General features: G+C 43.5%; 1 long non-coding RNA gene across 1 annotated transcript; it reads left to right on the top strand.

Moving 5' to 3' along the window:
- Positions 1-704: 704 nt before the first annotated feature.
- On the top strand, positions 705-27,730 carry LOC142085335 (uncharacterized). The gene is made up of 3 exons (XR_012674632.1): positions 705-6,235; positions 21,861-22,041; positions 22,545-27,730. It is a non-coding gene; the product is annotated as an uncharacterized LOC142085335 (long non-coding RNA).

The raw sequence follows: 27,730 nt of genomic DNA, 5'->3' as shown, positions 1-27,730 counted from the left end.
TTGACTTTGGTCTGGAAAACAACATTTTCTATGCAAAGTAATTCGAGGTCCATCCTTGCTTTATCAAGAAACACGTTCAAATTGCTTTAGAGGTCTGGAATATAATCCAGCTGTATCTCACTATGCAGATATTGAAGCAGAAAGGTAAACTCAATAGTGGTTGTTGTGGTTTGTAGCAAAAGGCAGCTATATGTTTAAGGGTTAATATCTGGACCCTCCCATCCTACATCTTTGCAACAGAGCAAGCCCAGAAATGCTTTCTTCAGCACAGCTGCAAATGGCAAAGCCCAACCATAGCTGCGGTTGTGACTGTGGAGTAATGGGAGGTGCCTAGAAAATGTTAATGTTGTCGAGGCCCAGAGTTTTCAGCTGTGAACTCCAAGCGTGGGTAGGAGTTGGGTGAAAGAAATGCAGTTAAGCATGAACATAAGCATGGGCTTTCTCAGAGGGTCATTCAGCTGTTGTCAGTGAACCAACACCAGAACAGTTTTTCAAGTAGCTGGATTGCATTTAACTAAGAGCCTAGTTAGTGTTGCAATGTTCACAATAAACTTTTTCCAGTCCCATTTTTTAATAAAGATATCAGATGCACTTACGGTAATGGCAATATAACATCTTGTTGGTTAGTGATATGAGGCCTGATTTTTATTTATTTTTCTCAACTTGCCTCATTTCATTAGTCAAAAACAAAACAAAGATCTGGTTATTAGGATACAAGGTTCTTTGCACAGGCGTTCTCTACATAGAGTTAAAATAAGGTATGTGAGGACAAGCCAGCCCAAAGCTGAATCAAAGGATATAGTTACAATGATACTGTGGGCTTTTGGCTTAGTCTTCTGAAAAGGTTCAGACTGAGTGGTAATGGTTTTACCAATCAGGTTAAAATGTGGATTAATGTTAATGAAGGTAGCTGGGATCCCTTCAGGCCCACCAGTTGCACCTGGTCAGAGTTAGAGGGTCAAAGACTTGTACTTCAGATGAGGATTCATCTCCCCTTGCTTCAGACATCTAAAAATGAGCTTCTAATCTAGGTTAGGCATCAGGGTCCCTTCTACAGTTGTTGTAGAGAGAGAGAAAGGATGAGAGAGAGAGAGGCACCTACGAAGGACAATTCTTCCCACTTTTCTTAGACAGATGTCTTAAAATGGACTGCTGGATGAGGTGAGTGCCCTTGTTCTGCTGATGCAGCTATAGGCAGCCTCTTGGAATCTGCCCCAAATACAGTTCGGCTAAGTTTAAGAAAAAGCTCAACTATAGCATTAAAAAATCTCTGGACTGTCTTTCTCAGACACAAACAATGTCCCAGGCTCTTGAGGCAGGATGACCCTTGTGCAAAGTCACTGTTGCCTGGTATTGGGCATCGAATGCTTAGAGCTTCACTTTAGAGGGAGCTGGCCCCATCAGCGAGGGTCAGTAGCACATCTACATGTCTGCATATTTAACCTTATTCAGGATGCTCAGAAGTAACGGTGAGGAAAGTCATGTACCTGGTCCCTGGTGTGGGAGCTGGGGAATTAGCTTGTGTCTTCTGCTTTCTTTTTTTTTTTTTATTTTATTCTCATCTTCCCACCCTACACACCTGACTGATGCTGAATACAGCCCATCCCTTGGGGGATGTAACATTCATTTTTAGTAGGGAAATGGTCTTGCAATCATAAAAAATTGATGGTTGTCTGAAGCAGCAGTTAATCTTGCTTGAGAACTGCATCATTAACCTACAGCACAACGTACACATTATGGACACATTTATAAATGGGAGAGAGTGTAGACTTCAGTTTCTAATTTCCTTCTTGCAGAGACCCATAAAAATCACAGGGAAAATACTGCCTTTGACATACTGCCGTGCCAGACTTCTCCACTTCTGTAGCTCATTTCAGAGGAAGGATGGTTCTCCGTGGCCATGTCAGTGGACGAGGACAGAAGAGAGACCTTTTTGCTCTTCCTTAGGCAGGTGGGTGACTTTGGGATCTCTGTAGTGATGCCAGACATCATGTGGACATCTGACTATCACCACGCAGAGCAGCCCAGAGCTGTGTGCAAGCAATTTGTCAGGCTCAGCAGCGTGATTAGCTGGGATCCCAGGCATGAACCACCCAACCTGTCAAGCTTTGGTCACCAGATGTCCTGGCTGGACCTGGACACACTGGAAAATATTTTTTCTCATCCTTACAAGTTTCTGAGATGCTATTTTGTCCCAGATTTTCAACTGGGACATGGCTTTTCCTGTCTGACCCTCTCAGCCCTCACAAAAGGCATTTGCCAACTCGACCATCTCAGTCAAATAACTTTGTGAGTCATACCCATGACGTGACCTGAAACAGTGGGTGTGTCCTGAGCCTCACATGAGGTCACATCACTCAACATGGGAAAAGAAGGTGGGGAACATCCAACACAATGTTGGGTTCTCCCTGCATCGCATTTACTGTAAACAGCGGTTTAATACCTTTACCCACAGCAGTAAGCCCACACATGTATGTCCAGAAGCACCAGGTGCTCTGTCCAAGTCAGGAAGAGCTGGTTCATGTGGATTTCCTAGCTCAAGACAGACCTGTCATCTCTGTCTTGATGCTCCATTTCTCCACCTGTGAAAAGAGAGCAATGGTTTTTCCTTTGTCCACCTTTTTGTTCAGATTGAACAAATTTTATCATTTATGCATTATGTAAACTATATGTTAAGCTGATAAAAAATGAATGAACTTAGACCAATTTGCCCTAGCCAATGACTGAGACCTGCTGTTTGTTATGAATTGGTAAACTTTTCTGTAAGGCATTTTGGGTTTGGGTTTTTTTTGAGTGACAGATGAACAAGAATTTTTCTGTATTTTTCAAGTGAAAGACATCAGTTTAAAAAAAAAAATCACCATTTCATAGCATCCCACTTCTCAGGTGTGTTCAACCCATTTCAGTAGCGCAGTGGCAGAAACGCAGCTACATTTGTCCAGCTATGAATTGTCTCCAAAATGATCCTATATTTCCTTCCCTTTCATATAAATGCCAACCACAGATATCTTTGAAAGGGACTAGAAGGTCACAGCCAGCAACCTGGTTCTGTTACTCCGAAATACAATGGAGTTAGGGTTGCTCAAGAGGAATCTTGCAAGTTAGAGGAAGAATTGGAAAAGATTCTGATTTGTGGCACAAGAGAGGAGGACTCTCAGTTTTACTGCAGCTGGGTACCTTAAGCAATACACTTTGTCATCTTCTGCCTATTTTTCAAAGACAGTGACATTGGCTGCAACTGTGAAGAGTGGAAAGCGGTAGCTGAGAGCTTACTGTCAACAAACATCTTGTTGAGCTGTGTGCGTGTGTGATTTACATATAACCTCAGAGGTGTTTCCTGATAAGACACAATCTGCTTGCCGTTCTCAAACTTTAAAAATGATGGCAACGGTACTCTGGTTATGCTGTGGCCTTATGTACTTTTAAAACACATAGGTGAGTGGACCAAAAAAAAAATTTTCCAGGCCTGTTGAGAGCCTATAATTGAAAGTCTTATTTCTCAAGCATACTCCTCAAATTTCCGTTCCCCCTTGTACATTCAGTATGGAAATTAATTTGGTACAGAAAAGTTATTCTTGGCAAAACAGAGAGCTGTCTTTGGGAAGTTTCATAGTGCAACCAGTCACTAAAACTAGACTTTGCTGTCCCAGCAGCATACCTGTAAACAACTGGGAGTGAATAGAGAGCTTAGAAATATCCCTCTTCCTAGTTTTTATTTTTTGTTTAGAAAACAAACAAACTGGAAAGATTTCTTTGCTCAGGGAAGGAGAGGACTGAAAGTTCTAGTGAAAGCTGAGCTTAGGGCTGGTAGGAAATGCGTGAATTACATTCAGTTCTACTGATGCCCTGTGTACCTAATGTACAGAAGCCTGCTATTTAGCTGGACCACTCCTAAGCTGTAGGATAAAAGTATTTTCCTTACACCCCCAGCTTGCCCTCTTTAACCACTGACATATGCATCTTAAGGGACTTACATATTAAAGAGAGTATCCTATGAGGCTGTGCCTGTCAGGAAACAGAAGGGAGGACATTTTGGGCCACAGATCCACCCAAGCATCCTCACAAGCTCTGAGTGTTGCATTCAGGGTTTTGCTGGACCCGCTTGTCAGCACCGGTGCTGTTTGGGGCTTGTCGCTGGGGGAGTCAGCATGCAGGAAAGATAAGCTGTGAACTTGGAGCATCCGCTTTGCTCTGCATTCCTTTCCTGTGCAGGCACCGCGTGTGCTCTGTGTGTCGGAGGCAGGTTACTTTGCTTCTCATGCAGTTCAAGCACAATCATGTCGGAAGTTAAAATGCTGTGCACTGTAGCTCACCGTCTTGCTCGCTGCACACAAACTTCTTCTTTGGAGGGGCTCTAAAGGTGATATGGTCATCCTCTGTGAGGGCAGGAAGTGCCTGTTCCCAGCCTGTGCTTGTTGGGAATATTCTGGAGTCCTGCTGCGGGGCTGAGGGTTGTGGGATACTACAATAATACAAACTGTAGTGGGTGACCAGGGCTTTTCTCTCAGCCTGGCCACTGACCTGCTAGGTGACTGTGGAGAATCATCTCACCCTGACTCCATACTTTGCCTTGTCTTTGCCTGTCTTGCCTATTTAGCTTTTAAGTGCTGCAAGGAATAATAAACATTTTTAATCATGTAATTATGGAGACGAAAAAATTTGAAATTGTTAGTAATATGAGGGTCGTGGGGGATTCTCCCTTTGGGGCAAGCTTATCACAGTTGTATGTAAGTGCCAGAAATGGAGCCAGCTGCTCGCAGGTGATGGTGTCAAAGCTGTGCTGGGAAGAGATGGAAGATGTCACCTGAACAGAAGGAAAAACCCTAAGGATTTTGCGTGCTGTTGGTTTTCTCCCATTCATCTCTGCTTTCAAAGTAGCTGAGGACATCTGAAGCTGAGCCTGACTTCGGCATTTAACACGCTCTGCATGCTACATCTGTCTGAGTAAGTCATTATCAGAAATTGGCATCCCAAGGAAGTTTAGAGGTGCTAATCACGTGAGCATGCTCTGTGGACCAGGGGCTTAGTATATCTCCAGCACAGGTTTTAATCTCCATAGGGATGGGTCAAGTACTTTTGGGCTCGCTGTTCCCCACTGCACCCATTTTAATATCACAAGAGGATTAATTCCTCTTCCATGTGAGACAGATCCTGCCATCTTTCAGCAGCGGTAGGAGCTCCACAATCCGATCTCAGTAGAAGCAGTATCTTGGTCAGATCTGTGGTAAATGGTAAGTTGGTGGGTCCTGACCCTCCAGCCTGGTGACTCTCTCCAGAGAGCGAATAAATTTGCTGTTGGCAAGGGGGGGCTTCTGTATTGCAGGCAAATGTCTGTTAGAAACCAAACTGGGATCAAGCCAAAAATAATTATTGGAGGTTTAAGAAAGTATGTCAGGATTTTGCCCTATGGACCTTAACAAGAAAGAGAAAACTCCTTTACCTTGCTCTAGATGGGAGCTTATTTTTCTTGTTACAAATTAAATAAAAATGACAGAAGAAAGTATAGAGAGTTATTAGAGCTGGTAGCTCAGTCTGACCTTTTCCACTCCAAAATCTAATCCCAAAGAAGCAGGGTTCCTGGATATCTAATTTTGCCTTCGAGGCTGATTAATTATTTGATCATGCAAGCGTTGGCCAGCCAAACAGTTTACCTTTCCTGCATGGCTGCTGTTCCAGTTAACAATGTAGCCTCAGAGAATAATCAGTTTAGTCTAAACTGAGAAGCTGTAGAGAATTTCACACATTATAACTGGATTCACTCCCACACCTGTTTCTTAAACAAGCAAAAATAAGTGTCTGTATAAACACAAAGAAACGTATAGTTTTTGGAGTGGTAGGGTATTATAAACAGTTACTTTGATTGCTGGTGTTATGATAGAGATTTTGGTGTGGTAGACATAGATATTTTACACAGCATCCCTTGTTTTTAAGTGATATGTGTTCGGGACCTACAACCACTCAAAACGTCTTGGTGACAGGATGGCAAAGCCAAGTAGTTCCAAATGCTGAAGGCAGAAGGCACTTCAGGCACAGGTCACTGGCAGGAGACCACTGCTACGGTTCTAACACGGGGTGAAATAAGGCAGAGCATGAAGCTGGGGGCCAGGGTGACCCAGTGATGCTGGCAGCAGGAGCTGCTACTTGCTCGCTTGCTCCCACTGCTAAGGCTTCAGACCACACAGCAGTCCTTGCACCAGCCTTGAGGAGTCCTCTGCATGGGACCTGTGCTGTGCAGGTAAGATGCACTACTGTGCTTGCAGTCCGCAGGCATTCAGTCTATCCTGCAAATCCAGAGTCTTGTGAAAATTGTATCATCTCTTCCTTGTGGCGAATAAGGACACGGACTCCGTCTGAGTGGGCACGAAGATGAAGACGAAAATCCCTTTATTATACAGCACAAGCGCCTTTTTATACCTCACATTATGCCACGTATGCACTTCAAAGAATTCCCTAGTACATCCCCTAAGCAAAGGTCATCTCGACACTCTTCCTCTAATTTCCTTATCTTTGTCACGCCCTCAGAACCGTTAACTGCCACCTCTTATCTCCCTTTTTCCCACGGCTTCTTTCACTTTCCATCTTCCCCTGGCTTCTTGTTTACCAACGCTATGATACTGCTTGTACTCTCAGGCATTGATTCCTCCACACTTCCTTAAAACAGATAATACTGGGTAAAATGGCAATTTTTTTGACTTGGCATTCTGGTTTTCTGCAGTGCCAATGGAAGAGTGCAGGGATAGGTATAGCATGCATTTGACATCCTTAGAGTTTTTGTGCCTAGAAATTTTGCCAAGTGGAATTCGAAAATTTTAAATATTTGTTTGGAGTTTTAAGATAGCCAGCAGCCTTGCTGGATGCAAGACCATGCACCACTACTGGCCACACCACGTATGTACACTTATCTCTGTCCCAGGAATTGTGCTTAGGCATCTGGAAATACCTCTGTTTGAAAGGATAGTAAGGCACTGGGATAGATTATCCAGGAAGACTGTAGTATCTTCAGTGCTGGAAAAGGTCTTTAAGAAACAGGTAGAAAACTGTCCGTTAAGCACGGCATATACCTATTTCATGCCTGCAAGGATCGGGTTCTTTTCTGCATTCATGAACTCTATGTACACAAAATTCCTAGAGAAATGTGGGGATGCCCACTGTAGCGTGGACATTTGCCTTGCAGCCTCCCTGCAAATAAAATCTTCTTTGACAAGAAATGGCAATCCTGGAAAAACCTCCCACTCTTCAGAATAACCCTCTTTGTAACTTGTCACACATCCCTCTCAATGACATTTCTCTGTTTCTGCTGAGACAAGGGCTCATCTGTAATTCTCAGTAGAAGTAGTCCACATTATAAATACTACCTTCCCCCCTGCCAAAAGGTAAAGATGGGAACAGCAAACTGGTTAAGAAAGGCATTTTGTTAAAAGCATGTTTATGTTTAAGCACGTATGACAGCATGGTTTGGAGAATGTTCTGTTTAGGAGGAGGGCTTTCTCCCAAAGGTGACCATCTGTCAGGGAGACTAAAATACTCTGGTGTGGGCTTCTCCCTCACCCCTTTCCGTATCCTGAAGCCATTACATATCAGTTCTCAGTCTTGTCCTTTTCCCCGTGCTGTCCTGCTCTGGTTGTGGCTTATGGGCAAAGCTCGCTTATCCGCTCTGAGCTCAAGTCGACTGTAGCAGAGCATACAGCCCCAGCACAGACTGCAGACATTCGTTATCTTATGCATCTCTTCCTGATCTCTGCAGTCATCCCCTGAGAAAAATGCGAAAGTGACCCCGCTCCCACCGAGAGGCCGTCGGGAGGCCTGTCATGGTTGCCTCTGCCTGGACCTCAGAGACCTGACTCTGACAGACCTGCCCTCTGTCACCTGCTGCCACAGCGCACGGCCAGGGCTAGCGATGGGACTCAAAACCCAGCTGGCAGTTTTGGGGTGACTTCCAAGATGCAGATGGGGACGGGGCTGGCGGCAGGCCTGTTTCACCGGCAGGTTCTGATGCAGGTGATGGGGGTATGTGGCGGCAGTTGGCCTTCAGGGGGCCTGCAGCCCCCCGGGACCTCACTCCCCCCGACAGGCACATGCGGCGTTTATCGCCGCTGTTAAATCGTCGGGCAGCGTGACTTTACCGCCGAGCTCTGCAGCCTGCAGCGGTCGCTAGCGAACCTCCCGCCGGGGCCGCGCGGTGCCTCGCTGCCGGCAGCGCCATGAAGCCGTGCCGACAGGCGCCAGCGCCGCCCCGGCGCGCCGCCAGGTGGCGCTGCAACGGCGCGGCCCCGGCCCCGGCCCCGGGGCTTCCCCCGTGGCCTCCCCGGAGCGCCGCGCCCTGAGGGCTTCCAGCCCCGCCGAGGAGCCCGCACCCACCCGGCCTCCCTGTCCTACCTTTCCGGCTGAAAGGTAAAAGCGAGGTTGTGTTTTTCCCCCACCCCAGAGGTATTTGGGTTATTCACCACTCGCGTTCAGGGGATTGCTATGATCGCGTGCAGCCGGCCCACAGTTTATATGTAATTCAAGATGATAACGAAGCTGCTATAAATCTAGAGAGGAACACCTAGATATATATCAGGAATAACTCCTCCCGAAAGCTCATTTATCACCGGGAAAGGAAAAGCCTGGAGAGCGCCTTTGCTCGCTGTGAGGCGAGGAAACCAAAGTGAAGCTGCACCGAAGGGAGAACAGCAATGGGAGGCAAATGGTTAAAAGCACTCTTGCCACAGGGCTCACCCGCAGCTCTTTTTCCTCTAACTGTGCTTCATATAAGGGAAAAAACATAAATAAATAAAGCAGAAGATTTGGGAGCTTCTCCTCCGGCTACCAAAAACGTCCAGCTGAGGTATCTGTTAGCTTCTTCGTGCGGGAAGTCTGGTTCTGGCAGAGTTTTTTTGTGCTGCCTGTTCAGGCAATTCCTGACCAAAAGCAGGCCATGAACTGGGAAATGGAGCAAAAAAAGGCAGGTTTCTTATCAAATTGTTGTTAACTGCGATGCTGGCAGCTACCGAGGGCAGCCGGCCCAGCCACTGGAAGAAGCAAAACGGCCATACTTCGGTTCCCCCCTCAGCATATGCCTGAGTCCCGGGGAGCCAAACGGGCCACTGTGGCGGTGAGGGTGTGTGGGGCATGGGGGACGTGGGTGTCCCCCTCCCTGCAGGCCATGTGCCACTTCTGTTGTGCCCCACAGTACCTCCGAAACCCCACTGTCCCCTCTGCCTCCTGCTCCTCTTCTCAGGGCGTTTTGTCCGTGCTGCTGAGGAGCCTTGATCTGACCCTGCTGCACTGTAGTTGCAAAGGAGGACGAAATTGCAGTTTAGCAAAAGGCTACCCAGTTAGCTGTGATCCAGGGCCTCCCTTCTGGGAGCAGCTCAGTGTAGGGGAATTCCTGTCCCTGTCCCAGCAGATCTGGCTCTGCGTAGGCAAGAGGGCAAAAAGTAGTTCATTTTCAGGCCTGAGTCCTTATTCTCTGTTTTTCATTATGGTTTTCATTATTTGTAGGACTGGCTCTGGGAGCCTAGAAAAATCCCAAGTGCCTTAAGGGCACCAGGCTCTCCTTCCTTTGTGGGGATCTCTTTAGTAAGCTAGATTTTCCAGCTGAAGTTCAGCACTGATTTCTCCCTAAGACCCAGAAGCAGCACTCAGAACTCCCCCTCCCACCCCCAATTTGTAAATGTGTATCTGCTTGGGGGTAGAACATAGAAGCTGCTCATTTGATCATCAAGAGTTAAATGAAGGGGCAGCACAGCTCTCCTTACCTCATCTAGATCTAACACAGCATCCCCTCAGGCTGCGCAGGTATTGCTGCCCTGCAGCTCTCGCTTTCCTCTCTGGCGGGGAGAGAAGGGCAGTCCCTTCTGTCTTAGTCTGCTTTAATCCTAGGTGATGTGATGGCTCCAGCAGCTGCTGGTCCTGGAGCTGCCGTAGCCTGTCTGCCCTGAGCTAAGCAGGCTGAGTTGGTGTCAGGAACGCGCTGAGATCGTCCCTTATGAGGCAGCCAGGACTAAAACTGTCTGGTGTGTTGTATGTATCAATCTAGGGCTGATATTCAGGAGGACAAAGAGGGTTCACAATTCACACATGAGGTGTGGAAGAGAGAGGGGAGAGCCATTTACCTAATCATCATCTTTTTACTCTTACCTGGAACTCTGTGCATCCATATATTGACCCATGGTCACCTGCAGATTGTAAACCCGCTGGGAGGGGGGCTGTCTTTTCGTTCAAGGTATATCCAGTACATGATACTGTGGTGGCCTTTTTCGCTGAGTAGAGATCTGTAATAACACCATGGGTAATTAACAATGATGAACATTGATTGCAAAAGCAGAAGTGCAGAAAACAGCCAGGAAACTTGTTCTGTTCAATATTACTTGGAGAGTAGATGAGACAGACCATACAGAGCTTTTAAGCTGTTACTGAGAGTGGGTGATAGTGAAATAGTGCAAGGAGGCTGCTGTAGGAAAAATAGCTACTGTTAACACGAACAACTTCATTGGGATGGAAACATTTAAATGCTGTATTCTGGCTTGCTCTCCCACTTCTGGTTAGTCCAGAAGTCTTCACAATACCCATGTTATCTGTACTTTGGAGGTAAAGAAGCTAAGGCACAGAAAGTGAAGCACTGGCCTTACATAGCATCTTAGTAGTAGAGGTAGAAGCAGAATAAAAATCTGCTGATGACAGTATTAGCAATATTAGCCTACTAATGATACTTTTGTAGGGAAGAAAAGAGAGTACCTGGAGGGCATGATGGTAACACCTAACTCTGTGTGAAGGATAGTGCTAGTCCAACATTGGAGATCCTCTTAGTGTGTACTGAACATAAATAATTTGCCTGCGAATATGATGGAGAACAACGAATTGCACCAACTTGCCTTTGAAAAATTGCCTTTATTAGACCAGTCTTGCTAAAATTGCTGGGAGTAACAGATTCTAAAATTGAGCTACCAAATTAGTCTCAAATGGAAACTGTGACAGCCAGCCTTAAAGTGGAGAAAATTGGATTTAAGAATTGGACCTTGGGCATAGCAGGATGTCTAGGAAGTTGCTGCTATAGCTGATGAACTCACATGGAGCATGGATTTCATGCTGGTGAATAGCAATGTAATAAATGTTCTACAGAAACATTACAAACCCAGGCTGGAGAAATTCCCTTTAAAGAGGCGACCCAGGTGAGAAAATGCTTTGTAGACAAGTAATCTGCTGTGAGCAAACTGCAGCCCTGGAGGGCTACAGTCACACTCACAACCATGTGTGGTATCTTCCCAGTGCATGGAGGAGGAGGAAGGAAATGCTCTTTGAAACAGAGTAGTGAGAGCGTAACGGGAAAATGCTTTTGAGTGATTTCATGTGTGCAAAAGCATTTCCAGGGTCAGGCCTCAGTTACTTCCTCTCGAAGGACAGCACCTCTGGCAGATCAGGAAGCCCTGTAGCAATGACAACAGCTATGCCTTAGGGCGTGGTAGGTTCTGACTCCAGGAGGATGGATAAGGAAAAGGTGAAGGTAGGTGTAGAAAGTTTTGAAAGGGGCTGAAGACTTAGATAAGTTAGGTCTGAAAGGCTTTCTGGAGAAGACAGTAAGGTTCATTAATGCCCTCCTAATATCAGCTTGCTTCATTCACACAAGGGAAGAAAAAGCCATTACTATTACCCAACTCACAAATGATAGTTTCTAGTCTTGAAGAATCCAATTCTGTAAGTATTTTACATGGAAGAATAATCTCTGATAAATACTTGTGAGCACGTTTGCTTGTTGGGGTGTGAAGGAGTGTAAGGGTTCATAGGACTAGCACCTAAAAAGCATTAAGGATAAACAACAACAACAAAAAAACCCTTAACAACTCTACAAAACCATTTTTCGAATGGACTTTCCTACTGATATGCTGTATAAAGAAATACAGCAGTTTTGTGGTATTAAGCTAAAGGTTGTTGCTGGTTTCTTAGAGACCCATATTGCAGTTCTCCATCTGCCTGCTGGTTTCTGTATTTATATCTGGTATTAGGACTCTCTCTAGAATGCAGTAGTCATTCTTGGCACTAGCTATCAATATATTCCTTAAAATAATCAAATGAGGTCAATGTGTTGGTTTTTTAATTCCAGAATATAAATTCATCGTTTCAGCATTTTGTACTTCCTCTATGTAAAGAGTCCACAGTGCAGCAAGTGCTGAGCAGAATCCTGGGTTAGCTGTCAGTTTTAGTGCAGACTTTCCACCCGTCTCGGTGACTTAACTTAATCCATCTCCCTGTCTCAACTCCTTATCGGCAAGATGGAGGTGGTAACACTACCCGATAGGGGTGACATGGGGATAAATGTAATCAAGAGATTGTGCAGGTGTTATTGTACTAACAACCACAAAATGCCTAAGATTTCTTATCTAAATATGAAGGTTAAGCAGGCGCTAATACAATTGCACTCTTGAGAGGTAGCTGGTTTGCATTCTTTTCGCTGATAAAAGGGAGCGTGCTTTGTCCAGTTTTGGACATCAAGCATGCAGCCGTATATTATTGGACTTTTTAGCTGCAAAATGAATTGCAACCATCATAGCCTGTGGGTTTGTAATGCTATCTGAAATGCTAAGGATCGGATTTCCAACAGGGCTGCACAATTTAAATGGAGATTTGGCATTTTCTAAAGAGTTCATCTCCCATTGAGACCAAGAAGAGACTCTGGGAGCTTAAGCGCTTTTGAAAAAAATCTGGCCTCTCTGCAGGAGCTGAGCTTTCTTAAGCCTGAAAAAATGGTGGAGGGGTGTGTGGAGTCAAACCATAAATGATCTCAGAGCAGCGGCACCCTGTGACCTGGCTGCAAATGGAATAGCATGAGTGTAATGTGCAACGCTGATGGTGAGAGAGAGAATTATCACAGAACAGTTGAGACACCTGGATCAGAGCTTCAAAAGGTTAATATGCTTGTCACAAGACAGAAGTTGGTCTCTACTGGCAGAAGTAGCTCTTCAAAGCTCTTCTGACTGTTTGTTTTACCAATACTGTATGCATCAGTATTGTGCTTTTCAGCCGCACATGTGGCCTTAAAGCCCTAATCCTGTTCTGACTAGGGTCAAATTCAAAGGCTTTTCCCTGTCCCATCCCCTTAAGCTTCTGATATGACTGTTATTGTGAGGCAGTCAGGCATTATACTGATTCCTGGGTATAAAAATGCACACCTACATTTTCTTATGAGAGGCATCCCGCTCCGTTCACACACACTGACCACTCTGTAGAAAGGTTTTTACTTTCGGTTGGATTGAAAAGCTTTGAAACTATCCAAATGATAATATTTTTTTCTGTTTCTCAGTCACTGTTTTTTTGCTTCTGTTCTGAAACTGTGTCACAGAAGTGCTGGAATACCAGCACAAATTGAAGCGTAGCTGTCGTTCTGTTGTAGCACCCTTGCCTTGGAGCTCTTCATGCCAGAAAAGGACATGCCCATCCTATTCTTCTAGATGGTCTTCTACGGAGGGAGCCAGCTTGGATCAGTTGGAATTAGCATGGTATATTGTGCCTTCTGTCAGATAATGGGTACCTATATCTGTTTCTGTAGGAATACAGGTTTTCAGTGGACTTTGCTCTGAGTTCCCCTCAGGTCTGTATGGATCCTCCCTCCAGACACTGCCAGGTTATGAGTCTATATACTTTTCAGGGGAATGTTTGCCAGTCTCTACGCTGCCATGCTTCCTTCCAGCTCTGTGTCTTGCCTTGAAATTCTAACCTTCTAGACTGTATAGTAAAAGGCTGTTTAGTACTGGTCACTGAGGAGTTTGAATCGTGATATATTCCTAGGTGAGCTACCTGTCATAAACGGAGAAGGCCTTTCTTCCTTGAGGGGATGAATTCTGGTAGAGATGTGGTAATGGCTGGCTTTTTTATGTAGATGAAAACCTTAGCAAGTGCTTAACAGGTGATTTGCAGCATCAGCCACAAAGTCCCTTTCCTCCATCCATGTTATGCCTGTGTGCAACCCCACCTTATACCGTGGTCCTCAATGTCCACTTCACAGGCAATACCATGGTTGAGAAATCAAGCTATGAAGAGCTGCTATATTCCCTCTGTGGTGCAGGCAAACCAGTCTCATCCGAGAACACTGGCAGTGTGGTTGCATTTCTTGCCCTCTGTGCAGATCAAGTACCAGACCCAGGTACACCCCTTGCTTGTGGCCTGGAGAAGATCCAGCCCAGCGTGCATATGGGGATTCTGAAGTCACCTTCTTGTCTTTGTAACTGAAAGGTTTTAAACTGAAATGCCAGACACCATTAAACTGACACTTATTTGCCTTCTGTCTAGGGTAACTGGTAGATCAATATTTTGGTTGAGAATATATTTTATGCTAAATACAATATTTTACAAGATAACTGACTTGAAAATATAGAAGAGTTTAAATGTTTTGCTTTTCAGGTTTTATGTGCAATAAAATGATGACTGGTATCAAATAGGTGTAATTTAATTTTTATGTGACTGTTTCTCCCTCTCCAATTCTCAAATAAAATGCTCAGCACCTTTTAAAAAGCCCACCTGCACTAAAAGACTGCTTTTTGTTGGCCTCTAGAGCACTAGTTTTAATTTGCTAACAGGAAAAAATCTATTGAAGGAGGATTATACAAGCTAAGAGACATTTTTAGAATGGGAGAGAGAAAGTGAAAGAGCAGGCAATGAACTCCAGGAAACAGACTCAAGCATAGGACAAATGGGTGCAGCCTTAACTGTGCATCCTCTTCTGCAATGTGTGTTCAAACTGTTTAAATTCTGTCCCTTTTGCTTGCTGCACAGGAGAGGTCCTCCAGCCGGATCGTCCTGCTGTTCCTTGTGTTGCAGCTAGCAGGAAAAGCAGAATTGCTACTACTCTTTAAAAAGGTGTTTCAGCTTCTTTAAACCGTTTGGTCCTGCTCAAGGGAATCTCTTTGGCAGACTGTATGACCTTGCTCTTCATTCAGTCCAGGGTGACCTTCTTCCCCCATTTTGTTCGTCAGCATGTCCAGGATGCTGTGCAGAGAGGACTCTAAATATATATATCTGGAAATGCAGACATGGGAGATGTTCTTTGAGCTCAACAAAGGGAACCCACTCTGCTCCTGGAGCCCTCCCTTACTGTCGGTGCCCACATCTGTTCCATGCATGAAGTCAAGCAAAGGTGGCAGGAGGCCTGCATGGATGAACGAGAAGCTCCAGACAAAACCCAGGTAAGAAAAGGAAGAATACAAGAGGTGGGAGCAGGTTCAGGTGACCCAGGAGGAATGTAGAGACGCTGTCTGAGTGTGCCAGAGCCCACCTGGATTTGAATCTGGTGAGGGCTATGAAAGGCAGTAGCAAAAGGAAGAGTAGGCAAAATGTGGGCCTGCTGCTGAATGGGACAAAGGACATGGAAAAGGCTGAGGTATGTACTCAGTGCTTTTGCCTTGGTCTCTACTGGTAGGAGTTGCCTTCAGGAATCCCAGGCCCCTGAGACCAGAGGCAGAGTCTGGAGCAACAAAGACTTACCCTCAGTAGAGGAGGATCAGGTTAGGGAACGTGTACACAAACTGGACATGGATAACTCCATGGGACCTGATGGGATGCATACACGAGTGGTGAGGGAGCTGGCTGATGTCTGTCCAAAGCCACTCTTGATTATCTTTGAAAGGTCATACTGATCAGCAGAGGTTCCTGAAGACCGGAAGAAAGCAAATGACACTATCTGCAAGCGGGCAAGAAAGAGGATCTGGGGAACTACAGGCTGGTCAGGCTTACCTCGATACCTGGGACAGTAATGGAGCAACTAATCCTGGAAACTATTTGCAAACATATGAAGGATAAGAAGGTGATTGGGAGGAGTCAGCATGGATTTATGAAGGGGAAAATATGCTTAACCAACCTGGTAGCCTTCTACAATGAGATGACTGGCATGATGGACAAGCAGCGAGCAGTGGATGCTGTTTATTTCAACTTTAATAAGGTTTATGACACTGTCTCCCACTGTCTATCCTCACAGACAAACTAATGAAGGGCTGAGACTTCCAACCCTGGTGTTTAGAGCTGACAGGCATCTCCAGTCCTGGCTGCAGGCGTTGTTAATACCTAATTACTATTGGATAATATACTTAACTGCGGGCTCCCAGGTGGACGTAGCTGCAAAATGAAGTCATGGAAAGGGACAAGATGTAAGATGCAGCCTCCCCCACAGCACCCTCTGAGGACAGCTCAGCACTCTATTCCTTGTCAGTCTTGAGCATCTCTCTCTCCCTGGGTGCATGAGGATCCCTCTGCAGGGATAAAACGCCTAATTCCTTTCACAAATTTACTCCCTAGAAGCTCCTGGTATAGGAGCTGTGGTAGCATTTTGTTACTTGTACATTACCTGGTTTTTCAACATGAGGATTTGCTGAATGGTGTGTATTTCTTTGCTCTTTGAACAATAAAAACCTGGAAGCCATCTTCTTTGTTCTCAAAGGACGTATGCCCACACAACCCTTACCAATATAAACAAGGTTTCAAATAGTTAAGGATTGCTGAACTGAGCTCATAGTGTATTTTTTTACAAATAGTAAAAAAAAAATCTCTTACATTTTTTGTTGCTGTTTAAATGGATCAAGCAGACCATCTGCTTCTGAAACAGCTCATGTATTTTTGGATTTGGTTATAAACTGACCACAGCATTGCAAACAGCACATCATCACAGCGAAGATATCTGTTTTTATACACAAGATGAGACTGGCAAGAGAAATGTGTCTACTCAGTGTTTTAGAAGTCTGACAGGAACGGTATGACTTCAGATTGGCACAGCCATGTCCTTGTCATTTCACTTCACTACCACCTAATTTGTATAAAACAGCAAAAATTTTAAATGGATGTTACCATAACGGGAGCATCCAATGAATCCCTCATCTGTGGCAAAGGAAAGCAGTCCTTCTAAGGTGACTTCACTTGGTCTTCTGTGATTCACATGGGATGTAGAATATGGCATTTGTTCTCAAGCAGAATTATGGATGAGACCCAAGACTAACTGACAGCTCAGTTATTTCTTCCTGATGCATTTCATTAATAGCCCCTGCACCTCTCACCTCTATGAAATTGGCAACCAGTGAGGTGCCTGTAAGAGGCTAATTGCCTCCAGAGTCAATTGTCCTGGAGCCAATTGTTAATCTCCTGGTGTTAATTGCCAAAAGCAGGAGTAATCAAAGTAGGCAGGGGGCATAGGAGCTGCATGCATATTAGAGCTAGGTAGCAAAATGCAGAAGGTGTCCAACTCTGCTCCGTGACACCACAGCAGAGCTTAGCAAGTGGAAACATGATAAGGCACTAGCTGACTGTAAATCCGGAATGTTTTGCTGCATTTTTCATTCATCACCGTCAGATTGCTATTCTATTTGCGAGGTATAAAACAGGTGGGATGAAATCTGGGCCTTGAGGAGGTCAAATAAAAAGTGTCAGAGATCTGACTGGGGTGCCTGTACTACTTGATGTTGGGATGACAGTAGCAGTGTTGTGATGGGTTTGGAAAGAAAAAGAATGGAAGTGCAACAGTTGTATAGTTTAATTCTCTGTTTTGCCATGGCTTTTCAAGTTGGTGTTTCCAGATAGAAGACTGAATTTAATCCTAGGCTTAAACGAATCTCTGGAACTCTTCTAGTAACTTCAGTTGAGTTGATCCTGTCTCCATCAAGGTATATCTGTAGTGTGTTTGACTCATGCTTTTGGATCTGGTTTCCTAACATAAGGTGATTGAGTACCTTACTGAGAAAGAAAGAGAGAAAACTGTGCTTTATTTTTGGATAAAATAAGATGCACAAACAACTATGAAATTATACAGATTGTAGTGTGGGCCAAAAATCCGACATGTGTTTATTGTTTGTTAAGTTAATGGAAGGAAGGTATGTTTGATAAGGTGCCTATTTTGCACATAATCTGTTGCAAAAATCCTGCTAGGCTCCCCTTTCAGTCTGTCAGACTGATGGCTTTTGAGCATCCCACTTTACAGCTTCTGTCTAGACTATGGTTTGACCTTTTGTTCCTGGTGTCAGATGGTGACCTTCAAGAGCTTGAGTCTGCTGCTGTTGGGCAGAGATGGAAGTGGGTATTCCACTAACCTGAGCAGCTGGAACATCTGTTGGGGGGATAAAACGATCAGTTGTTTGTCTGGATGGTTGAGTGATAAGAGACTTTGCCTGGGAGGCTTTGTCAGTATGTGTGACAAATGTTTTATCTCCCAGTTTACAGTATAATGATAATTCTTCTAAATAAGTACAGGTTACTTTAGATCTACTTTTTTTAAAATCCTTTTTTTTTTTTTTTTTTTTTGTTACCTGCACCTGGAGAAAAAACAGAAATCTTCTGCGACTACTGCATATTGTAATGGACATTTTGCAAATTAATAACAACAATTATTAAGTTGGCTTACAAACTCCAGTCTGGAAACTGCCTGAATAACTCAAGGGACTGAGAAACACTTGGAAAAAAACCTCAAAACTTTTGTGATGCTGGTGACACAAATGGGGGGAAAAAAAGAAAAAAAAAGAAAAAAAAAAAAAAAAGGAGGAGGTAATCTTACTCCATTGATAGCGTTAGGGTTAGTGAGCAGCATAACAATAATGGATTCAAAGAGCACCTCTGTAAAATACACTTTGTTTTGATTCAGATTTTGAGTTGGCTGTAAGCTGTACCTGTTACACACAGTGTAGATATGCTGAAAAACTATCTACAAAGCTCTGCCCTTCAGCATATATTTTGCTCTGTGTAATATAGTGCACTAGCATGTATAGGAGCTGTGAAGGGGGACGAGGGGAAGAGGAAATAAGCTTTGTGACCCAGTTTTATGCACAAATTGGAAGGCTTAATTTGAGGCACAATCATTTCATCAGGTGTGTGTTACAACTTAAACTGGCAGGATGATTGGGTCCCTTGAGAGAGGATTTAATTTTAATTTTTTTTTCCTGCCCTAAATGCAAAGCTACTTGATATTTGCTTTAGTACACACAGATTTGGCACCTACTGCTAGCATTGTGACAGGTAGAGGTAGTTACAAAAATTAACATAAACTTGTAAATAAAGTCATGAAAAGCACAACTGCAAAGGTTAAGCTAAAGGCAGGGCCTGCCACTGGATTTAGTTACTAAAGAAACGACCTGTTCTTCCTTTCTTTCCTCAGCCCTCTACCTTCTGGTGAGTCTGAAACTGCCAACTGTAACATCAAACTGAAGCAACAAAGTTTCAGGTATTTTAGGGAAATCTCCCCTATGGAATGGAGAGGAGACCTTCTTCTAAGGGAGCTTCTCTAATTGACCCTGAAAGTGCAGTAAAGAGAAGTGCTGTGACAAGCCTTCACTTGTCACTTTACTGTCACTTGCTACCAGAAGAGGAAAGGCAATCTCCTCACATGCCACAGTATATTCCCTCTCCACTGAGGACCAAAGCCCATGAGGTCAGCTGCCCTCAGAAACACAGCGGTGGCTGCCTGTACTTGAGTATCTGTGAGTGTATTTTACTGTAATGGTTTGTATGCCTTAAAGAGGACTCTCTGCCTTTGATGCTAGAAGAAACCTGTAGTTGGCCTTCAATGGGGAGAGCTCTGCAGGGAAGCAGCTAGCCTGAAGAAGACCAGAAGCACTGGTTGCTATTGCTGAGCCCTTCTGGAGGAAGGGATGGTGTGGTTCCCCAGCCTCATGCGGGATTTGTGCCAGTGGCATGGATTGCTACTGGTTCAGTTCTGTAAAGCTTCAAATCTCATTTCAGTAAAAGTTGTGTTAATGTGTATCCAAAGCTGTGCACACACTGCTAAAATCCACTTCCCTAAAATGCTTTCTGGTCATGGTTTACATTTGCCTTAGAATGAATCACAGATGGTTTGTGGTCCCCCCCCCCCTCCCCCCGCCTTAATCCCATCAGTTACACGGTGGGCTAGCAGGCTGTGGTTTGAACTAGGTCTATTTAATTTTTTACTTCACGAACAAACTGGTGGTAATGTGGGAAAGCGGGTGGAGGAAAGGTTTATAGCCCAAACAACCAAAGGATGATCATATCTACTTCTTTAGTGTATCAGACTTATGTGTCCGATTTGGTAGCAGGAGGTGGCCTCTGTGAGAAGAGACCAGGGGCTGCCCCCGTGCCAGACACAGCTGGCTCCAAAACAGATCCACTGCTGTCCAAAGCCGAGCCCATCAGTGAAGCTGGTGGCACTTCTGTGGAAGCATATTTAAGAAAGGGTAAAACATACTGCGTAGCAGTTGTGAGAGAAAGGAATGAGGAAAAAAAATGAAAGAAGCAGCCCTGCAGACACCAAGGTCAGGAGGTGCTCCAAGCACCGGAGCAGAGATTACCCTGCAGCCCATGGGGAAGACCATGGTGAAGCAGATTGTCCTCCTGCAGCCCATGGAGGACCACGTCAGAGCAGATATCCACAGTGCAGCCCATGCAGGACCCCACGCTGGAGCAGGGGAACAGCGTGAGAAGGAAGGAGAGGCAGAGAGGAACTGTTAATGGCTGACCACAACCCCCATTCCCCATCCCCCTGTGCCACTTGGGGGAGGCGGAGGTAGAAGAGTCAGGAGTGAAGGAGTGAGGTTAAGCCTAGGAAGAATGGGTTTTTTAGTTCTGTCTTTGTTTCTCACCATACTACTCTATTTCTAATGGGCAATAAATTAAATTAATCTTCCCCAAGTAGAGTCTGTTTTGCCTGTTACGCTAATTGGTAACTGATCTCCCTGTCCTTACCTCAACTCATGAGCTTTTCCATCTTATTTTCTATCTCCTGTCCTGTTGAGAAGGGGGAATAACAGAGCAGCCAGGTGGGGGTCTGGCAGCTGGCCAAGGTTAACCTACCACACTCCGTTACAGTATGGCCACACAGAAAGTTGATTTGGTAAATGACATACACAAAGGTAACAGAAATCTCCAGTCTTGGTGAGAATGAACAGCTAGCACCATGCGGAGATGCAAACTTCCTGACATGGAATGGATCTCCTGACAACACAGCAATCTCTCGGTCCTCCAGTGGTTGATCTCTAAGAAAATCTCACTCTCCTTGGTTATGCCAAATGCTGGCTCAATTGTATGGCATGATTTACTGAAAGGGTGTCACTCTGTCAGTAGAAGTAGATCAGTTTGCTTTTCAATAGTCTGAGTTTGAAGTTCTCTTACTCAAATGGACACTGTACCAGTTGTTATTTATAAAGTGATTTGAAGTCCTTGTGTCCTTGGAAAGGATAGTTTGCAGCTGCATTGACAGAAAACTTTCTTCTCAGGGTTAGCTAAATGTTTTCTTGGGGGAAAAACAATGTGTCTTTCAGGATGCATTTGCAACATTGTTTGATTTTGAGACCAGTGAAAAGGGAATTAACGCAGGTTTGAAAGTCATCAAAGTTGTAAACTTCTGCAGTCCAAACCACGTATATGCATTCTCTATTGGTTTTACTTAAATATTGACTGCAAGAAAGTAATGAGGCAACATGGAGCCTCCAGAAAGCATTTCTGAATTTTTTTTTTTTTTTACAATGAATCATATATAGCAAATGGCCATTCTTCTTCCTGTGCAGGGTAGGACAGGCAGCTTAATGGCATTCATTCCTCATCAGCCTTTGATAGATGTTGTAGAGTCAATATGGGTACATTACCCTAGCCCATCTCCAGGAAGAGATAAGCTTTGATAGAATTATGGCTCATGTTTCATGAACCAGATCTGAAACCATACCAGAATGGATCAAGAAAATATGCTGTAGTTGCTGCTGTTGCTCTGTAAGAAGTTGTTGACTTGCTGTTCAGAAGAAAGGTGACTCATAAATATCCCTTTTTGCCTTCTAAACTGCTGACGGAAGACTTATCAAATTACTAAAACTGGGTAAGCTTTCTAATTGTGCCAGTTTTTCTTAACATGGTTAAACTATGGGTAAACTCAAACCTTTTCTCTTCCTTAGGTCAAGATATGCTTCACCATGTAAGCCGTGGTTTTCCATAGTCAGCTATCAACAGGGTTTATAGGTTCTCTTTGCTGGAGCTGAGTCACGTTCTCCTTCGCAGAGACTTCATAGCGCAGTTGGAATCGTAACTCCAGTGTAGGCGGTTCATAAGAATGGGGAGCCACACCAGAGGGGAAAGGTAAGGAGTAACTCATTATACAGATGCAATACTGGTGGCGTGACGAATGTGTGAAGTGATTTGGAAGAATGTCTTTACAAGTTGGATAATATTATTTCAACAGCTGCTGTGTGATTTATTATCTCTCTTCCCTCTCCTGTAATATCACCTAGACATTCTTTAAATAGAAAGAGTCCCTGAAGTCACACTTTTTAATTGAGGAGGGATGGTGAAAGAGAAAAAAACTAGCATTTAATTAGCTCTAGAAAATGCTTTTCTTTTAGATGTGTTTTTAAACTGCTCCTTATAATCCCATAGTGCTTTTCAGTTAAGACCCTCATAGCACTTCTCAAGCCTAAGGTCACTGCAGTGTAGACAGTGAGAGAAGTCCTACTTTTAAGTACGAATTGCTGCCTCTCCTGTTCAGTCTGATGATTTTCAGAAGTGAAATTGTCCTTTGGGCACAAAAAACTTGTTTTCAACCTTTGATCTGTTTTTTACACCTGTACTTCTACTGGCTTCAGTGGATTTTTTCTCCTAGAGCAAACATTAGAGGAATGAGACAGGAAAAGCATAACAACGTAAGAGGTATGTGACTTTCCACTTAAGACTATGTTGACTTGCTGTTGATTTTGGAAAATCTTCAACACACGTAAGTCCTAAGGACTTTAAGCATACATTTAAATCAAATATGTGCGTAAATTGAACATGTAGTAGTTATACATGTAAACTAGAATGAAAAACTGCACAGAACTTGTTTCACCACTGAAAAATAACAAAGGATTTTCCCAGCATCTGTTGACTTAAAATGGTCTTCTGAACAAGTTCCAGGTAAAGAGGATATGTGTTTATCTTCAGTTTTAGCATAAAAGAAAAAAAAAAAAAAAAAAGAAAAGAAAAAAGGATTTTCTGGCGATCATAATGAACTAAAATCTTGTATGAAAGTATTGAATTTTGAGATAGTGTTAAAACTTTAAATGGGAAACAGTTTATAAAGGAAAATGTTTATATTTGTACCTAGTTGGATTTTTTTGTGTAGAAAAATATAAGAAAAGAGAGGACATATTATTGACCTAAAAGAACCTCTACTGAAATTAACATGCCCAATTAACAATGAAGAATGTGGCTCTCATTTTTGACTGCAAGGTATCATTTTTGACTGTAAGGTAGGTGACAAGAAAACAGGATATAATGCTAAACATTACAGTACAGAAAATATGAGATTTGGCAGCATTTCCTGCAAAACAAAAAGAGATTCAGAAACCTGTGTTGGGATTTGTTTCACCTAACTTTCCCCGTGTACAATATAGGTGCCTGTAGCAGAGCTAGACATCCAGGACTTTTCAGTCAATGGGCACTTTTAGGGCATGATTCATCTCATCATTCATCTCATTTTAGATGTCCAAAATAGGACAAATGAATTGTGTCATGTAAATGTGTATTCCTTTCTGTTGACTAACCATGTATCGACATTTGACCAGTTGGAGATCAGCTGGATGGAATATAAGAGTTGCTGAGATGGATCTACCCCAGAAGTGACAATAATAATGGTTTTGAAAGAAACACTTTACAGAAAATACCAGCAATTTATTTACATAATCAGAAATAATTACAGGCTGTTTCAGAAAAGCCAAACAATCATGTTAAGGCACTTTTAAAACCCCTAAACACAGGAGATGATACTGTCTTTAATTCAAAATGTAGAATGGCGACAATCTAAGTAACTGTTTTCCAGTTTTCTTTCTTTTTTTTGGGTGGGGTAGATATTTTCCTTGTTCCTTTTTCCCCTCCCCCCTCCAATAATAATTCCTTCTATGATTCACTTCACTTCTCCTGCAAAGGTTTTTCTTTTTTAAGTATGTGTGTTTGTTCCTATTCAGCTGGATTTTTCCCCTCAGAGTAACATATAAGCCACTCCAACTCTTGGAGACAAATCAATTGCTCCTGAAAGTAGTTTGCTTGGATTTTAGCTGAGAAAGTGCTGCAGGGTGAATGAAGCAAGCATGCTTATGTTTTGTAAAGTATATGCAGTTTGTACTGTGCTGCTTCTGTTAGCCAACAGCTACCGCATCCTGCCTTCCCAGCTACTAGGTTTTATTCTGAGACCCCTGTGTCTAATGAGCAGCATAGCAGGATGCCAGCAATATGTTCTGAAAAGCATGAGTAATCCCTGGTGTCTGAGAATAGAATTAGGATGAGCAACCCTATGAAAAGCCAGTAATTCCTCCTTATTTCAGCCTCTGTGTGCTCTGAGTCACACTTCAGATGATGCCCTAAGGTCAGTCGAAAAAGAGATCTGAACTTCAGTGCAGTTTAAGGGTGCACAGCCATTGCTGGGGAAAATACTTGTCCATTTAAAAGTCCTTTTAACAAAGGCAACCAACTCAATACAAGGGGCATTTGCATGGGCTTGCCTTGCAGCTGCCTTGGCCCTTACATTTGTTAAGTTTTACTCCAATAATTTCCCTTCATAAAAGGTGTCCTTAACTAGCAATGGGGAAAACTGCAAAGGAAGTGCACATAGGGTGAAAAAAAAGAGAGCTGAACTTGAGTGGAACTTGGCAAATATTTTACTGTCTGCTTTGCCCAGGAATTTGTGTTGGCTGCTTTGGTTGTAGCTGTGGTGATGGGATGCATTGGAATTTTTCTTGGATTTGATTTTCAGGGGGGTGTTCCCCAAGTGCAGCCATTTGCATTACAGGACAAAAGCCAAGCTCTAGCTAATAAATGTCGCAAGCAAACATCAGTCTTTTGGCAGACTTGACCACTGCTACCTGTTGCAGGGCTTACTGATGTTTCCTCTGAAGCCAGTGACATTGTCCTGGACAGCATTGGACTACGGGGTTTGATCCACCACAGCTGTTGATCACAGTGGGCAGAGGTGTAAGCATCCATCACCTCTAGAAATTGCACCCTTCAAAGCAAAGCTTAAGAAATTGCTTCTATGCCTATCTCCTCCAAGTCTTTTAACTAAGAGCTTTGCAATTAATATTGCAGCAGTCTTGCATCCACCACAGATTTTGCTTGTAGGTCCTACTTTGTGGTGTATGATTGCACAGACCCTCACATATACATGCACAGAATCCTTTACTGTTACAATACTGGAGCCTTTATCATAAGGGGGCAGTCCCACAGTCTCTCTCTCCTTTGCCTCTCTCCTCAGCTGATTTGTCTCCCTTATATACTAAGAAAAACAGTCTCTCTTCCTTCCAGCAACCATCACATGTCTGCTCACAATTCCCTTCACCTGTTTTGGCTCTTGAATCAGCTGGTACTCATTAGGCCACCTCTTCTGCTTTATTCAGTTCTTCTTTGGCTTCCACATCTGCCACCTCAGGGTGACTGCAAGCAGCATCCCTAGCTGAGAGCTTTTTCATTTTGATGTTTACAGTTTCCTTACAGAGGAGACAACTAAGCCAGGTGTTCAGGTCTTATCTCAGGCGTATATACATGTCTGCTAGTTCTCAGCGCACAGGCCAAAGTCCTATCTTACCTTGGCCGACACTCCCGATTCCACAATTCTTCTCCACACTACTTTAATCCTGAAATACATCATGTATTGTTTCTCCTGATTGCTTCTCCCTACGAATTTAGTTAAACTAAATGTATGCTTGTCCTTTCATGTCCCTTGTTTAACTTAACCATGATACTGTATTCTGTCACCTTTAAATCAAGCCAATTCTACAACAGAAACTTTTCTCAGCATTGTGAAGTCGTTTAAATGCACAGCATAGTTCTTGATTTTAAGAGACACAAGCATGTTCATCTAGTCTCGTCAGCAAACTGACATTAGCAGCACAGTTTAGTGTGCTTGCCAACCAGGTATGTACCATTCTGGCAAAAATGTTTCTTGCAAGGGTCTGCACTAGAGGGAAGCTTCCTAAAGCTTGCCTGGATGTTTTTCTATTAAGGATAATAATAACAAATAGCTAATAATAAAGGTAATAATGAAAATTACTAATAGATAATAATAAAGGTATCACATGCATTTCCAAGATGGGGGTGGATCCATATTTAGCCCTGGAAACATTGTCCTGCTCCCCGGCTTCTCAAACTCTCCTCAGAGAAGGGAAGAATCTGCTCCCATCACAGGACAAAACTACTAGTGAGTTTTGTGAGGAAGGGAGGAAGCTGTAATTCCTTAATGGACAAATAAAGCACAAAACTAACCTGTGGTCTATCAGTACAGGGGAGGTAGAGACAAGAATGCCTTTCAGATATGACTGTTCAGGTAATACACATTGCATTCTTGGAAACACTGCCTCTCATCAGTCTGGTTTGCATTACCTGGGAGGCATGCAGTCCAAGAAGCCATAAACTGGTTCCGTCTAGAATGAAGACAGATTAAATCCTCTCTGAAATATAGGAGGAAGCTGGCTAGGTAGCAGAGTGACATCTAGTACGAAGTATTTTAAAATCTGAAAAAAAAAAACCCCCGTATATTCCTGGAAAAGGACACTGGAGATTCACCTGGAACAGAGAGTTAGATACTGCAAGAACATGGGCTTTCCTTCCATTCAGTACTTCAGGTTGCACAGGGTATAAAGGCATTAAGTCATTACCTAAGGCATCACCCTAGAAAATGCAAGATGCAGGACAAGGTATTTCAGAAACACAACAGATTCTTCAGCTTTGGGAACATGTTAGGCTTGGGGGTTTTCTTGTTTGGAGGGAAGAGGAAGGGGGCAAGACATCTGCTCAGCTCCAGAAAGGATTGTCTTTCAATTTTCTGTGGTGCTAGCTTCCTGGACGTGGGTGGCCTTTTATTCATGCGTACAGCGAATTGCTGACTGAGAAATCTGTGTAGGTAAATCAGCTTTGTCCTACTTCCACTGAAATCAGCCAGGGTAGGGAGGTTCTCAGTGACTTTTTTTAATGGGATCAGTATCTTAAAAGACTGTTATCATATCTTAATAGCATAACATTGCTAAACACATTTTGACTGACAGGCAATCCTAGGTTGCACTGCAGGGCCCTACAAAGTATGAGGTAGGGAGGTGCCTGACCATTAACATGGGTCTTTTTTTATTTGACTTCCTACCTTCAGACAGCACAGTTTAGGGCAGCTGGTCAAATGAAAGGTCCACTGACTGGCTGGAGTCATTAAAGCAATGTGCTTTTTCCTTGGGGGACAAAAAACAAGACCTGGTCCCTTTACGATATGGCTGGTTTAGGCAGAGGAAGTTAAAAACTATCCCCACAGAATATAACCAGAAGACATGTCCAGAAGATTTTCTGATCCACCTAACTAGACTGCTTCACCATATGGTGGTAAGAGTCGTGGTGGGACTGGAGTCATAATGATCTAAGGATAGACAGAGAGTCTGAAATTTGCTGTTTCTGTTTCAGATCTGAAGGCAGCTTATATGCCTAAAAGCTTGTGCATATTCCTTCAATAATACTAGTTGCCCCCCCTTGAAGACATTCTCTAAAAATTTCACCTTCTGTTTTTAAGAGCATGAAGCTAATCAGTATAAAACAAAGTAACTTCTTCTGAGATGCTTTCATTACAGGTGAAAATTTGCACAGACACCTATATGTCTCTGATGGATACCTCTATTTTCTAATGGTTTTCTGTTTCACATTTCAACATGCTCTTCAATATTAGCCTGCTTGCCATTTTTTGATAAATTGCACCCCGAGTTTACTACACATTGTATTTCTGTCTGTGCTGTTTTTCAGCTGCAGTTTTGTTACTTTTAGAGCTTTA

Source organism: Calonectris borealis, chromosome 1, assembly GCF_964195595.1.
Source record: "Calonectris borealis chromosome 1, bCalBor7.hap1.2, whole genome shotgun sequence".
In the NCBI taxonomy this organism is placed as follows: domain Eukaryota; kingdom Metazoa; phylum Chordata; class Aves; order Procellariiformes; family Procellariidae; genus Calonectris; species Calonectris borealis.
The sequence above is the reverse complement of the archived record's forward strand: the minus strand, read 5'-3'. Positions and strand labels throughout refer to the sequence as shown.